Source organism: Onychostruthus taczanowskii, unplaced genomic scaffold (assembly GCF_017590055.1).
Source record: "Onychostruthus taczanowskii isolate IOZ18803 unplaced genomic scaffold, ASM1759005v1 scaffold32, whole genome shotgun sequence".
Lineage (NCBI taxonomy): Eukaryota > Metazoa > Chordata > Aves > Passeriformes > Passeridae > Onychostruthus > Onychostruthus taczanowskii.
The window spans coordinates 8,322,703-8,336,983 of NW_024500572.1; positions in this window are offsets into that span (position 1 = coordinate 8,322,703).

The window sequence follows — 14,281 nt, forward strand, 5'->3', positions numbered from 1 at the left end:
TGCTGCAGAGCAAGGTTTGGATCCATGTGTTTCAGCTCAGTAGCTGAGCCAGTTGTAAGAAGGCACGATCTCCCTGCAGTTACAGCACAGCCAGAGCTCCAACACTGCAGAGTAAAGACCATCCATCATACTGTCTTCTGCTGTTCCAGGTGCTAAGAAGAGAGACCAGTGTAGCTGGCATGTATCAGCCCAGGAGGTGATTCATGGCCCTGCCTACTTCCTTTGCTTCTGCATTCTCATCATTTTGCCCCCTTCTTTTTAGTGAGGAGAGATGTTGTTGCAGGGCTCTCTCAACAGAAGAGGGTAATTTTTGGCATAATTTGGCTCTGAAGCAAAGGCCTAATTCTCCCTCTCTGTTCTTGCCCATTCTCTCCTTCTTGTACATAATAATTACATTTTAAAAAAACAGAGAGAATCCCCCACCCCTTGTCTCTGGATCCATACTTAGCTGGTTCCTTTACTTTTCATTAGAGATTCTGAATTTTATAAAAATCATTAACTGCTCCAGAAGCCATGCTTGAAGTAAGCAGCATTTTAGCTAGTGAAATCAAGACATAGCTTTCCCTTGATTTCAGAGGACAGCAGTGGCACAGCAGATTCTAGCTCTAAGATCTTTTGGTCAGTCTCCCTTCAGAGTCCCCAGTCAGGCACTGGGGATTCAGACACAGGAACCTGGCCAGACAACATAACCACAGCCCCTGGCTCTGGCTGCACAGGGAGCACTTTATGAGCACAAGGCAGAACTCAGCTTCACACCTGGGTAGATGCTGCTGTTCTGTAGCCCTACAGAGCTCTGTGCCTTTGCAGTGAGGCCTGGCCATTCAAACACCATCTGGGACTGGCCAGACAGATCTGACTGCAGGACAGTGGCGAGAGCAGCATCACCAGATGTCAGTTCTCAGCCTCCCAAGCATCTGTAAAATGTACAGAACTAAGCTCTGGGTTTCTAGCCTTGTCACCAGAGGCTCTTGCTACCCCCATCACCGGGCAGCAGCCTCCTGCCAAGTCCAGCTGGTCCCCTTGCCACAATAGCAGCCAAAGGCCAGCCAGAGAAGATTGCACAACCAGGCCTTGATCTGTATTTTCCACTGCTCAGCCAGAAAACCCCTCCTTTTTTCCAGCACAGCTGTTTTCCATCTCTGCTCAGGAAACATGCCCTGTTTTTGATTCCTGGTCTTGCTTTATGAAGCAATCATGGGCAGGCTGTCTGGGTGGAATGGGTCACGAAGTGGTGGATAACTCTGGATTCTGAACGCCAACACAGAACAAAGGGGAGCTTTGCCAAGGCTCAGGTGAGCCTGGGGTCAGCACACAGACAGGCTACTGACGTAAGCACAAACGCAAGGTTTTCTTTCTCTGGGCTGCAGTGTTTGAAATCCCCCCTCCCTTTTCCTCTCCTGCTTGCTTGCCACAGCCTTTTCCTGGTTAGACCCATGTTTCAGTAACAACATGTATGGGTGATGGTGTCACTGTTTTGCTACATCTTACTCACACTAAACTCCTAGACCAAGGTGGCTGTTTGTAAGCTGCTAGCCTTGTACAACTCGGTTAATAAGCTGCCAGTTTGTTCCCTTCTCAGCATTTTGGTGACAGTATCAGAACACACAGCTGCAGCTTGGTAATGGCAGCCCTGCTGTTAAAGACACTTTAGCCCGTGGCGCACACAGAGGGTGGTGGGGTAGCAGACAGTGGCTGGAAAGCCAGGATGAAGTGCAGACCAGGATGTGGTCCACTCAGGAACACCAGCAGCCAGAAACACCCTGGCACGCACTTCTTGGCTCTCTCCCCAAAACACTGGAAATTAGCCAGCTCCCTGGCCATATCGACCTGGAAATTAGCTAGCTTCCTCAAGGGTTAAGGCATTAATGTTAACACCATCTATATTAACTAAAAATAATATGTGTGCAAAAACATCTGAGTTACAGCTGTTGCAAGAGTCCTACCTTGCCTTCTCTGAGTCCGTCACATGTTTAGTGTGGTACTGTAGAGCAAAGGCCTATAAAGTGTTTTCTATGCTGGAAGGGGTAGAAGGAGAACTTACAATGGACTTATGTGGAGCTCACACATAGGTGCTTCAGAACAGGCTTTGTGATCACAGAGGGCAGAACAAATGATGGAGGAAGCTGACCACTTTTTCTTTTTTTAATTTATTTTTTCCGCATAGGGTTGAGCTAACAACCAGCTGGGTCTGTACCTCTAGGTAGAGGAAACACAGAAAAAGAGAAGGCTAGCAGAGTTCCACCTCCATTTCTTTTATAAATTTACATTGATCAGTTCCTGGCCACTCTAACTCGTTAAAGAGTGTCCACACAGACTTAGTAAGAGGAAGGATTCAGAAATCATGGAGTTGAATCCTTGCTGCCATCACACCAGGCACAGCCTGCAGGAGCAGCAGCAGCTGATGTGGGCACAACTAGGGAATGTTTCACTATAGCTACTTCTCTGCTTTTCAGTGGGAGTCTTTGTCCCAGCACTGGGGGTGCAGTGGGAACTGGAAGAGGGAAAGGAAAGCAAGCAGGCTTAAAGCTCTCTAGCAGTGCATTGCAGACCTACCAGCTGGCTCTTCCAGTCTCAGGACTCACACCAGACCGTGCAGTAGCAGTTTAGGATATCTACAAACACTGGCAGGGGGGAGAGATGCCAGCCCTTAGTGCAAGCTCTGCCCTAGCCTAGCTGCACAGCTTTCCTCACAGTGGGGAGGTGTGTATCTGCCAGGGCTTGTCACAAACTCCCCCTCCTGACAAGGGGTATGAGGTTCCTCCTGTCCTTTGCTGTGAATGTGTACACACAATACAGTCTGTGAGCACCTTGTCCTGCTTCCTCCCTTTGAAAGCAAAGGTCAGAGGGATGTCCATGATTTTAAGGAGAATTTAGCTTATACTTCTGAGCTCCTTACAAGATGGGGACCTTTCAAACCTCCTGACTGCAGTGAATGCTTTCTACAGAGGCATACTGACTTCCCTTGACTCAGCTGGAGTGCCCACCTGCTCTCATTGCACTTTTGCCCTGCACAGTACTGTTTCACCAGCTGGCATACTACAGAAGCCCTCTGACTACAAAGCCCAAACCGGTTCCTGGTCCATAGCAAAATGGTAATAACAAGTAAAACAACAATTTCCAGATAAAAAGGTAGCCCAATAGTAGCTCATGCAGTCTGTGGGTCACATCATCCCAGCAGCATGGCCCTTTCACACCCTAGGAACCAGTGAAGCAACATTCTTGAGCAACAAAGGGAAGCATGACACAGTGGCACATAAAATGAACTTGTTAAACTTCTTCCACTGCCATATTCTTTCTGCTGGGCTCTGACTTAACCTTATCTCCAATGCCAGTATCTTGTCTTTACCTTCATCCCCATTCATTTTTACAGTGTCATTTTCTTTTGTATGAAGAACAATTAAAGAAGCTTAGGGAAAAGAAAGATTTGCTTTGTTTTGATGCCAAAGCTAAATGTTTTTCTTTTTTTCCCCTTTCAGTTTTCTAGTCTAAACAAGAGATGACATACCTTTTGAAAAGCAGCTTTCCTGAGATGGCTTGTGCCCTGAAAACATATACAACTGGAAGTTCCAGTGCTCCAGAGCAGCTGTAGGTGTTTTTACTGCCCTTGGGTAGTCAGAAGGGCTGGATTCCATGCTCTGTGGCTTCAGTCTTCCCTAGAAATAGCAACACATGAAAGCATCAGCATCTTGAACAGCCTTCCTCAACATCTCAATGAGTTTACTCTGCTGAGTTATTCAGAAAGGTGATGCTTTGGAAACCTGATCTCAAATCATACAGTATAGCAGTAAAGGTAAGAGATCTCTTAATACTTCAAGAAGTACAAAGCAAAGCACAAAGTTTCTCCAGGCTTTCTGAACAAACAGACCTATTTCTAAAAGTTTCTGTAGTGGCTGGTTCTCCCTGCCTCATTAAGCCTACAGAAAGGACAGAATTAAAGTGCATTTCTTTTATATGAAGCAAAACAAGGCACTGTCAGCTGCTGGAAAGCACTAAGTTCTTCAGACAGCCTTGAGATGCTTGAAGGGAGGATCTGTGAACACATACAAAAATATTTGCAAGCAAACTATGGAGTCTGTTACAAAACGAGAGAGATTTAAGTTGTGCTGCCCTTAAAGAAGGTCTCTTCTGAGCAAAATTAAACAGCATCCCATCTAAACCATGACTGCCTGTGTCACTTTAAGCTGATGGAATCAAACACGGGAGAGAAGCCATGCAGTGGGAGGGAGCCTTTGATCATTCATTTAGCCTGTTGTTCTTTGGTACCCGTTACAGCCAAAGCACTCCATCAGGCAGCCAAGGGGATGGCTGTTTTAGAAGTGTGCATAGCAATAAGGAGAGGTAGCAAAGCTCTATCAGGTAGCTCTAGTCCTTATCCAATTAAGTTCTGAAAATCTGCAAAGATGGAGCTTTCATACACTTGCTGGCCTGGCTGTTCCAGTGTTTAACCTGCTTCACTGTGAAGTCCTTTTCTGTAGGTTAAGGAGTTTGTCTAGAATGCCACCATTACATTTTTCTCCCTAACGTGATGTGTGGAGGCTCCAGACCATCAGGAAAATCTCCCAGTCACAGCACTACAAAGGGAGTCTGCAATGCAATTATGCATGGGCATACAGGCTGCAGGGGCCCAGGGGTCTGGAGATGACAAAAGGCAGGGGAAGTGGCTGGGCCTTGTCTTTGTCTCTCAAGGCCTGTGCCCAGTGTGCTGCCAACCATGTTTGCCGTGCATGTTTTTATCAGCTTCTTTCCCCTCCTTTCAGACATTAGATAATGGTCTGAAAAAGCCTTCCCTCTAGAGTATCGTGCTTTCTGCTGCTATGCAGCTAGCCACCTCTTCCTCTTCCTAAGCTTTGTCAGCCTGGGACTGTGAACAAGCCCCTTGTAAGAGCTGCAAGGAGCAATCATCCTCTTGTTCAGGTCTGCAGTTTGTTATGGAGTGGCTTTGTGCAATGCTGAAGGCAAAAGCAGGGCACGGATGCTGAGCAGCAGGCAAGGTATGGCACAGAGAGAGGGCCTGAGGAGAGTCATAATGCTGAAGGCAAGGGTTGCCCCTCTTTGCCTCTTGGGCAAAATGAGTCTTAATGACTTCATGTGCTTTTATAATTTCAGGTACAGGGAAATCCGTATTTAAAAGTGGCAATAGGAAGAATTCAGCTAATGCCATCATATCTGCTTCCACTCTGCCTTAAAGAGTACAGGGGGCCTTGCTTTCCTCTGACAAAAGGGCTAGGGACTGGACTTGTATTAAGTTTATTCTCCTGGCTTTGAAAGGCTTAGTTATAGTAGGGCTGAGAGCCAAATGCAACTCTGTCTTGAGCTGTTCCTTCTCCTCCCCCACTAAAGAATGATCTTTAAGCTCTGGACCCTCATCTCCACCCAAAATGACTGCCCTGATTTATTTTATGCTTTTTTGTTGTTTCCTTTTAAATCACTCCTAAGCTAAGCTTTTGTTTGCCAAGTTTTCAGCCTAGAGCAAATTTTTGCAGTCAAATTATAACCTCCTCTGCTTCCATTTGAAAAAGAGGTGTTTTTCTGGATATGCTGCTGTCCCACCCATTACTCACCTTGCTGCTGGGAGGCAGGGGAGATGGCAATCTTTTTAAATACCAGCATCTGAAAGTTCAGTGTCATAGGCTGGGCACACATCTGGTTAAAGCATTTCCTTCATATCTTGGCTCCAAATCCTTGGCTGAGACATCTCATGGCAGTAGATGTGTCCAGGGAGCTGAGAGGGAGGGAACAAAGGACACAGAGTGGTTAGGTTTCTCAGAAAGGGAATGGCTGTGGGCTGGAATATAAAGAAATGCCAGGAGCAGAGAGTTGCTCTCTCAGCATGTTACAGGGTTTGGCTCTCCAGGGCAGTGTGAGGCTCACCCAACTTGAGAAGGCGCCTCTAAAGCACAGGCTGCAGAAAGCAGGAGACTGCTGAGGCCAGTGCCTTCCTCTGAAGGAGCAAATGAGAGATGGGCTGAAAAGGTGCTATGTCCTGGAGGCTGAGGGAGACTTGCAAACTTCTTTTCCTCAAGGATTTTGGTTTCACTACTCAGATCTCAGCAAAAGCCTAAAAATCCCTGCTCGGCTGCTAGTGAATTCCCAAAGCTGATTTTGAAGCCAGAAAGGTTCTGGAGAAGATGTTTTAAAGCAAGAAACTTCCATCTCCCCAGCTGCCTGCTTTACCAGTGGGATCTATTCCCTCTTGCTTACTCAGAGCATGCCTGAAAATGTTATCTGTGGTCTGGGACTGGGTGTGGGAGGGTGCAAGTAGGAAGGGAATAAGACAGATTTGGTGGGGAATTCCCTATGGATGTGTCGGATCAGGATTTAAAGTCTTTCAGTGGATTACAAAGGTTTCTTGTACAGGAATTGATGCCCAAATTATTCTGCATTATGACCTTTTATTATTTTTATCAGCTTATTTCTCCTCCTTCCACAAGGCCAGTTAACAAGCAGTGGTTGCCTTTCTCACTCCAGGGAGATTGCTTGCCTTTCAACCACACCCCCTCTCCTAAGGAATTGTTCCATGTTATAAGCCACTGTAGAATGCAATGACATTTTTACACATGTTTATGTTGGCAGCAAGTTATATGATTGCAGGGCACAGGTCTTCTAGACAGGCTATTGACAAGGGAGAAGAACAACCACAAACAGAATAACAACAAAAAGGCTAATTCTGGTATTGAGCTTTCCTGCAAAGGGGAGGGCTGGACCCAGGACTAACTCTGAACTTGGTGACATTATCAGATGTGAAGAGTCACAAAAGATGGTGCATCTTACCTTCTGAGACAGTCCAAGGGTCAGAAAACCACAAGGTAAAATCAATTTCTCTTGCTTTTTAAGAGTTAGAAACTAGAGTGGGGGACATGAAGAGAAACCTCTTCCTGCAGGCAAGCTCTCTGCTGCATATGAACTCCCACTTTAGGGAATCACAGAAGCTGAGGACAGAGGGACTTTCTGGTCTATCCATCTGCTTGCCCCAAGGGAGGTCAGCTCAGTCTGCCATCCTTGACTGAAATTTTTATACTGTGTTTTAAATATTTCCTTTACAGACCCCACAGCCATCTTTGCATTTTATTGCTGGGTTTCATTAGATTTACTGTTATAAAGGTTTTTGGTTTTTTTTCCCAAAGCCTTGTTGTAATTAAAAATCTCAAAATTTTGTCCTATATGCCCTGGACATAGAGAACAAATTATACCCATTCTCGGAGAACAAATTATACCCATTCTCCAGCCCTTTACTAGTCCATGATGTTATCATATTTCTCCTTAGTTCTTCTTAAGAGCCTCAGGCTCTCTCAGTTCTCCCCTTCTAAACCTCCTAGATGCTCTTCTCATATCTTCAGGTAAATGCCAAGCTTTCTATGTGAGGGAGAATGGCACAGCCCCATACTTTGGGGCAGGGGCTGAAGTGTAGCTACATGCAAAATTGTCTGAAATAACTGAGGCAGCTTAAAAATTTCTTCTCTCCAGAGACTTTGCTGCAGTACTACAGTTCACTCCTCTCCCCAGATGAGATTATCAATTAGTCTGCAGGCTATGTTTCACATGGCCTGGAAAAAACCTCAAAATATGGAAAGCTGCTTTCAACTGTGGCATTTCCAGGGATCTGTGAAAACTTCCAAAGCTACTTTCACCTCCCAAGTCAGCTTATCCCAACTACCCTCTGACATGTATTTTGCAAGTGTGCTTAAAGGATCACAGAATTGCTGAGACTGGAGGGAGCTCTGAAGATAATTTAGTCCACCCCCCTTGCTCATGACAGGTTCAACTACAGCGTGTTGAGAACAGTCCAGTTGGACTTTGGATTATCTCTGAGGATGGAGACTCCACAGCCTCTCTGGCAACCAATTCCTGTGAACACCCTTACAGTAGAAATCACTAAGAGTCTGTCTCTGTCCTCTTTATTCTTCCCATCAACTATTTATACACATCAGCTAATCATATCCAACTCCAAAAACTTTTTTGTCTTTTATCTCCTCCCCGTGTCTTTTTCCCATTAATGCCTGTGCTGATCAGCAAAGCAGATTCCAGTTTTTGAGAGGTGCAAGGGAAACACACAGCAAACAACCACTCAGGTGTGTCCAAGTATTTGCTCCTGTTCTGATCATATCTACATGACCAAACCTTGTTGTACTTCCCAGTAACAAAGAAGCAAGGATGCAGGCAGCATCAATCAAAGGCACCATCAGAAAAGAGCTGCTCTACTCCTTTTCTGTATCACAACCTTGACATCCATTTAAGAAGACACCCCCTCCCCTCACCAATTTCTAGAAGCCTGCAGGATGATAAATACATAAAAGCCCGTGTATAAGGAATCTTGTGATGCCTGTCTGAATCTGCAGGTGGTTTGAGAAGTGTGACTAGCTGTCATCTCAACAAAAGATAACTAAGAACCACAGTTCTGGACAGGGTGGGAAAGGGTAAGAGGGCAGCAGCTCAGTATCCTTCCCGAAATACTGTATTTCTTACCCAGCCTCCAAACTGCTATGCCAGCTTTTCCAGGAAGGACTATGGTAGGGACAAGATGGAAAAAAAAAAACCCTCTGCCCCTCCCTCCACTCTCAGTTCTGTGCCAAGAGTCCAAAAATTACACTAATTTGACCTTGCCAGACTTTTCAAGAGAACAATTACATGGGTCTCTGCCATTATGCCTTTACATTTAAAGCCTGCAGCCCTTCAGAGATGTAGGCACTTGCCTGGCTTACACTGCTCACATCAATGTGATACAAATGAGCTACAGGCAAAGCAGGGCTGGGACATGCATCCTTTGCAAGGGTTGTTGGGGAGCAGAAGATAATCACAAACCTCTCTCTCCCCACAAGGTGAAAAGCTTTACAAACCATGGACACTCTGGACTTTCCCCTTGTCTAAAGCCCCATTTTTCCCTGGAATATTCATCTTTCCTACATTTCCCCTCAGTAATAATCTAATCAAGTGGAATTCTTCTGGTATTAATCAGATGAGCAGGGGAGCACTTTGTGGTTAATATTATCAATTGAGGATGTCAGGAAGGCTTTGACAGGATTACCCTAGGAATTTGCCATTTATTAACTAGGCCATTAGCTGAAATGGCATGGCTAGGGCGGGGCTGGTTTTGCTTTGCACAAGGGAGATGTCCTGGTTGAGGGTGGGGAAGCTGAGGGTGGTGGAGTTCTGTCTCCATCTGATTCAGAGATCTCAAACAGCTGCCCTGGCAGCCCTGAGATATCTTTCTCCATCTGTGCACCTCTCTTTGATTTCATAATCTCTTCCCATTATTGGGAAACCATCACAAATCCAGCTGGAGACTGAGCTAGGAGAGCTTGCACCACCACGTGTAGGCTTGTGGTCCTGACCTGGGAGAATGGGTATAAAACCCCTCTGTTACAGGCTGGGAAATGCTCCAGAGAGAAATGCCAGAGAGAAATGCTCCAAGCCCCTAGCCCAGGGCACCAGGAAGAAGCTAGGTTTGGAAACAGAGGCATATTAGACTTGCAGAAGCAGCTGGGATACAAAGTAGGCACATGCAAAAAGTTCAGGCAAGTGAGGAAAACAAACTGAAGAATTTGTTAAAGAATTTGTTTTCTCTCCTTGAAGTTTAGCACTGCTCTTTGCCCAAAACAGACAGATGGATACCTGTGGTCAGGTAATGGAAGAATACAGGCAAACACTAAAGAGGAAGCAATTTTAAAAATATAGCTCCAACATTCTTTCCCTCCAAGCAGGCTTCTATCCCAAATGCCAGAGGTTCTAGGCATCATTTGCTGTATGCTCCGGACAACTTCTCTGGGCAATTGCTAGAGAGAGCTTTCACAAACCTCAGTCTCAAAGATCACTGCACCAGAACTGAGACAGAGGCACTCAGCACTAGAAGTCACTGGGCCATGATGCAGAGTGAAGAAAACTCCCCTAATATATCATAGGGTATGTATTTATTCATTCCTCATTCAGGCAGGAGCAGGGAAATAAAATAAGACCTCTATTCAGAACCCTTTTTTTTTTGGTAGTACACCTCAGGAAAGACAGCAGGGACTCCCTCTGACTGCTATCCCACATGATGGCATAAAAGGGGTCTCTAATTCTCAGGGGCAATTGGAACACAAAGCTCCAGAACAGAGATTCTGGGAAGAGGACAATGGGAGCGTCTCTGGACAGACACGAGCGCCTGAGAAGTGTGAGTGTAGCCCAGACAGGGGCCAGGTTTGAAAGCTGCCTCTAAATACCATCTCCTGCTGCCCTTTCTAGAGACAAAACCTGTGGCTAAATGGAAGCAGTCCAGTGGTGTGGCACAGCAGGGCAATTTTTAGATTCTTATAAACCCCAGAATCACAAAGGCCCTGATTTGGAGCTTGCAGCAGTGTGGGAGTTTGTGCACTGTAGTACCTGTCACTGCATCCAGACACCCCACAGCATTTGTTTGTCATGACTCAGTGGAGTAACTGGACTCAGCAAGGAGCAGAACTGGACCCCCACAGAGCATTTACATGTTGTTCTTTTAGTCAGAGCTTTGAATACAGAAAGGCAAAAACCAGTATTCGTTTCTAAATTCTGTCCTTCCTGGTCAGCTAAAGAAAGAATTAGCACTAGAATCCAAATTGCTGCAGGAACAAAAGCACATCCAATCTATGCAGTCACCTCTGCTTTGATGCACACAGAGACCATATTGATGCAATTTCATCCACTCTCCCTTGAAATGTGGCAATTATGCACAGAAAGGCCTGAAAAAGGAGGGTCTTGAAATCTCCATACAATTTGTAATTTATAAATTTCCAACATCACAAACCAAGATCTTGAGTTAGTCCTTTACCATTCATTCAGCACAAATAGAATTAACTGAAAATTTAACAGCTACTCCATAACTTCTCACATTGCCTGTGGAAAAACCTATCAACTTATGTCTCAAAGTGCAGGTGTAAAATTCCTGCTTCTCAATTTGTTCCAGCAACTGCTCTGATGAGGGCACATCCCAGAAAAAGTATTTCTTCACTAGGTACTTTGCAGAAGTATGGCTCTGAACCCAAATTCCCTATACCAAAGTAATCTTCTTCACCTCACGCATGTCACTTAGTCTTCATTTAGAAAGAAGGCTATGGGTTCTCCTTGAGGCAGTTTGCTCCAAAAAGGTCCACCCAAAAGATAAATGAAAAGCCAAAAAAATGTCAACAAAAAATAGAGACTGAACCTAGCAAAACTGCTGCTGATATTCAGGAGCAGAAACCACATGCCTCTTGCCTGAACAATTTCCAAACCATAAATGATGTTTAATGTGGAAAAAGTCATAAATGTACAAAAGTTACTTCTAAAACCAAAAACACAGAATTTCTTACTTATGGCTTTGATGAATGAAGTGTTTTGTATTCTGGCGTCATGCTTGGCACTCTAAAGAACTTTTCTGCTAGCTGGAAATTAATGGCACTGCATGTTGGCATGTCCACTGGCTTTGCAGCAGACTGGAGAGTGCCCTTCAGGATCCCAACACAGGCTGTCTCTGTTGACTGCTCGGCAAGGTGGAACATGTTCTCCTTGCACCAGTCGTATATCACAAAAAAGGGTTAAATAATACTAAAAAGACTTTAAATGGTTCTGTGCATTATGTTCTTTTGTGCTGTTGGCTCCTACCTGTCTTTCAGCTACTGTCCAATTCAGGAAGAAACAATGTGTGAATAAATCACGCACAAACCAGAAGCGGCTCACACAAAGCAAAGCAGATTAAGGTATTTCAAAGGACACAGGAATTAAGGAAACAGTGCTTTAGTCTCCTGTCTGGTACTGTTGATTTGCAGACATTTCCAAGTGTGTTCCAAAACTATATTTAAAATTAAGCTTTTAAAGTAAACAGTTTCCACCGGGTGCCAAGACTGCTTTAATGCCAGAACAGAAAGCTCTGTCTGACACATGCATAATTTTCCAAGCCGGAAATATAACAAAGCATTTAATACAACAGACATCATTTGATAGTCTCAACTTAGACTCCCACTTGGCAGTGGCAGTAACCAGTCTTCCATCAACTGCATCCAAAAATGATGCTTGCCTAACTTGTTATCATGCAAAACATTAATGGGAGTATCTTCCTCTTTTGAAGTCCCTTGGAAATGGAAACAGGCTGAAACTGCCTGGTACACAACCATGCAGAGCATGGTGGAAGCAGACAGAAAAACATATGGAAGCAGCCTTGTCTGTACTGTGAGTCACACCATGTACACACAGGGGATCCCTGTGGGGGCCATGGGGAGCACAAGGAAGCAGAACCAGTAGCTATTTTATGGAAGAGCCATGCTGGAAGAAGCTGGCAAGCCTGTAGCTGCCCGGTCAGCTCTCTGAATGGTCAGCACACGCTGTTCTGGGAGCTATCTGCTTTCTTTTTTCCCCTACCACTGGTTACTTTTTGCATTATGCAATCCCAAAATTTAGTACACGGATCTTTTTATCTTCCTGGATCAGTGAGTGGCCTGGGTTCTTCACTTCTTCACTTAGTATGAAAGAGAGCTATTTTAACTCCTTTGCTTCCAAAAACACACATATTTTTGGTTATAAACACATGTATGACACCAGATCCTCAGGATAAACAACACCTGATCCATAGTTTTCCTAGGCTTAAGTGGTCTGTTGGAAGACAATCATGGCTGAAAGTATGTGAAAATATATGAAAAAAAACCCAAGCAAACAGAAAACCAAAGAAATCACAGTATGATTTGTTTATTGACACTTGGTGATGATCTGTAGCCTTGCCCCTACACAGAGAAAAGGGACATTACCTACCAATGGATCTTTGTGAAAAGGGACATTACCTACCAATGGATCTTTGTGAAAAGGGACATTACCTACCAATGGATCTTTGTGAGCAGGTCCCGGTAGTTGTTTTCATCATTTCTAACAACCAGTGACTCAGTTTTCCTTTTCTCCTCCTGCACCTCACTGAGTGAATTAAACAGGCTGTCAGTGGCTCAAGGCCAAGTCCAGCCCTCTCTCTCTGACAGCACACTTCAATTTTGCTGTTCCAGCACTTCTTGTGGGACAGGTGCCCAGTAAGTGCTTTAGAAACCAGTGTTTACTATTCAAGAGAGGAAGAATTTCACATAGAAAAATACTACAGTAACATCCATGACAGGAGTTTTTTATAACCCTCTTGTTAAAGTCATGTGCTTTTGGGATGGCAGCCCTCTGAAATGCATCTCTTTGAGGGTCCAACCCATTCTAGGGTCGCAATTTTCTGTGTGCCTAGAGTGAACATTCCCTCAGGTCTGGTAGCATCCAGATCTGTGGCAATGGTCTCCCTGGGAAGCAGTGACTAACGTGCTCCTTAAAAACAAGTCATCAGTTCTAAAGTATGTCAGAGGAAATATATTCCTGAACTTGCCCACTGTAGCATACCTGATCTTTCCTTAAGGCTGCAACTGAAAAGACCCAAATCCTTTGTGTCTCAGCAGACTCTTAATTCCTGAACAGCCAACAAAATTGAGTGTCCCCCCAACAGCTCATTAAATTCTCTCTTTCTCTTTTTTGCTGTCAGTATATTTTGCTATTCGACTTCCAGCAAGTTTTTTTTTTCAACAGAAGCAACTTCTACATCACCTTAGAGCTGGTGCAGCTGGATCAGAGTCTGTACACACAGTGACATGTCAAGTCCCAGATGCAGAGGGAATTAGCTTGAGTTCCACGGGACTGATGACACATTTTTCAGCATTTTCAGTTTTGTTTTACTTTCTTGCTCATTATTGAATGCTGCTCCTCCTCCTTATCCATTTGCAGTGTGCCTGTGTCTTTAGTGCTTCTGTATAGCCCCCAGCAATCCAGATGTTGCTCCCATGCTCCAACCTGATGCTTGCTGGAAATTCTCTTTTGTGGTTTTCCTATGCTTTTCCCAAAAGACTGAGGCACTTTTCCTCTTTGCTTTTTCTCAGCTATCATATGTGTTTTCCCTCACACCTTTTAAAAATTTGCCACCAAAACAGTCCAGTGTGCAACACAGCAACAATCTTTGAGCAGTCATTCCTGGAGCTGCTATGGAAACAGAAGAACTGCTGGAAAAGAGTTTTCTGGCAACTCATGGCTCCTCACCTGCAGCCTGGGGCACACCACCTGAAGCTGCTCTCACAATGCCTTGTCTCCTGTCTCATTAGGGTAGAAGGTAAATTGCAATTCTTTATTCCTCAGCACAGATCACAGAAGTATTCTAAATAAATTCCCCCCCCCCCTTTTTTTTAATATGATAATTTTATTTGGAGACTGCTTCCAAACTTGTTTCAAGAAATGCTTTGGAATGAAGAATACAGTAGTTTACATTATTCAAATAGATAAAGATCCTCAC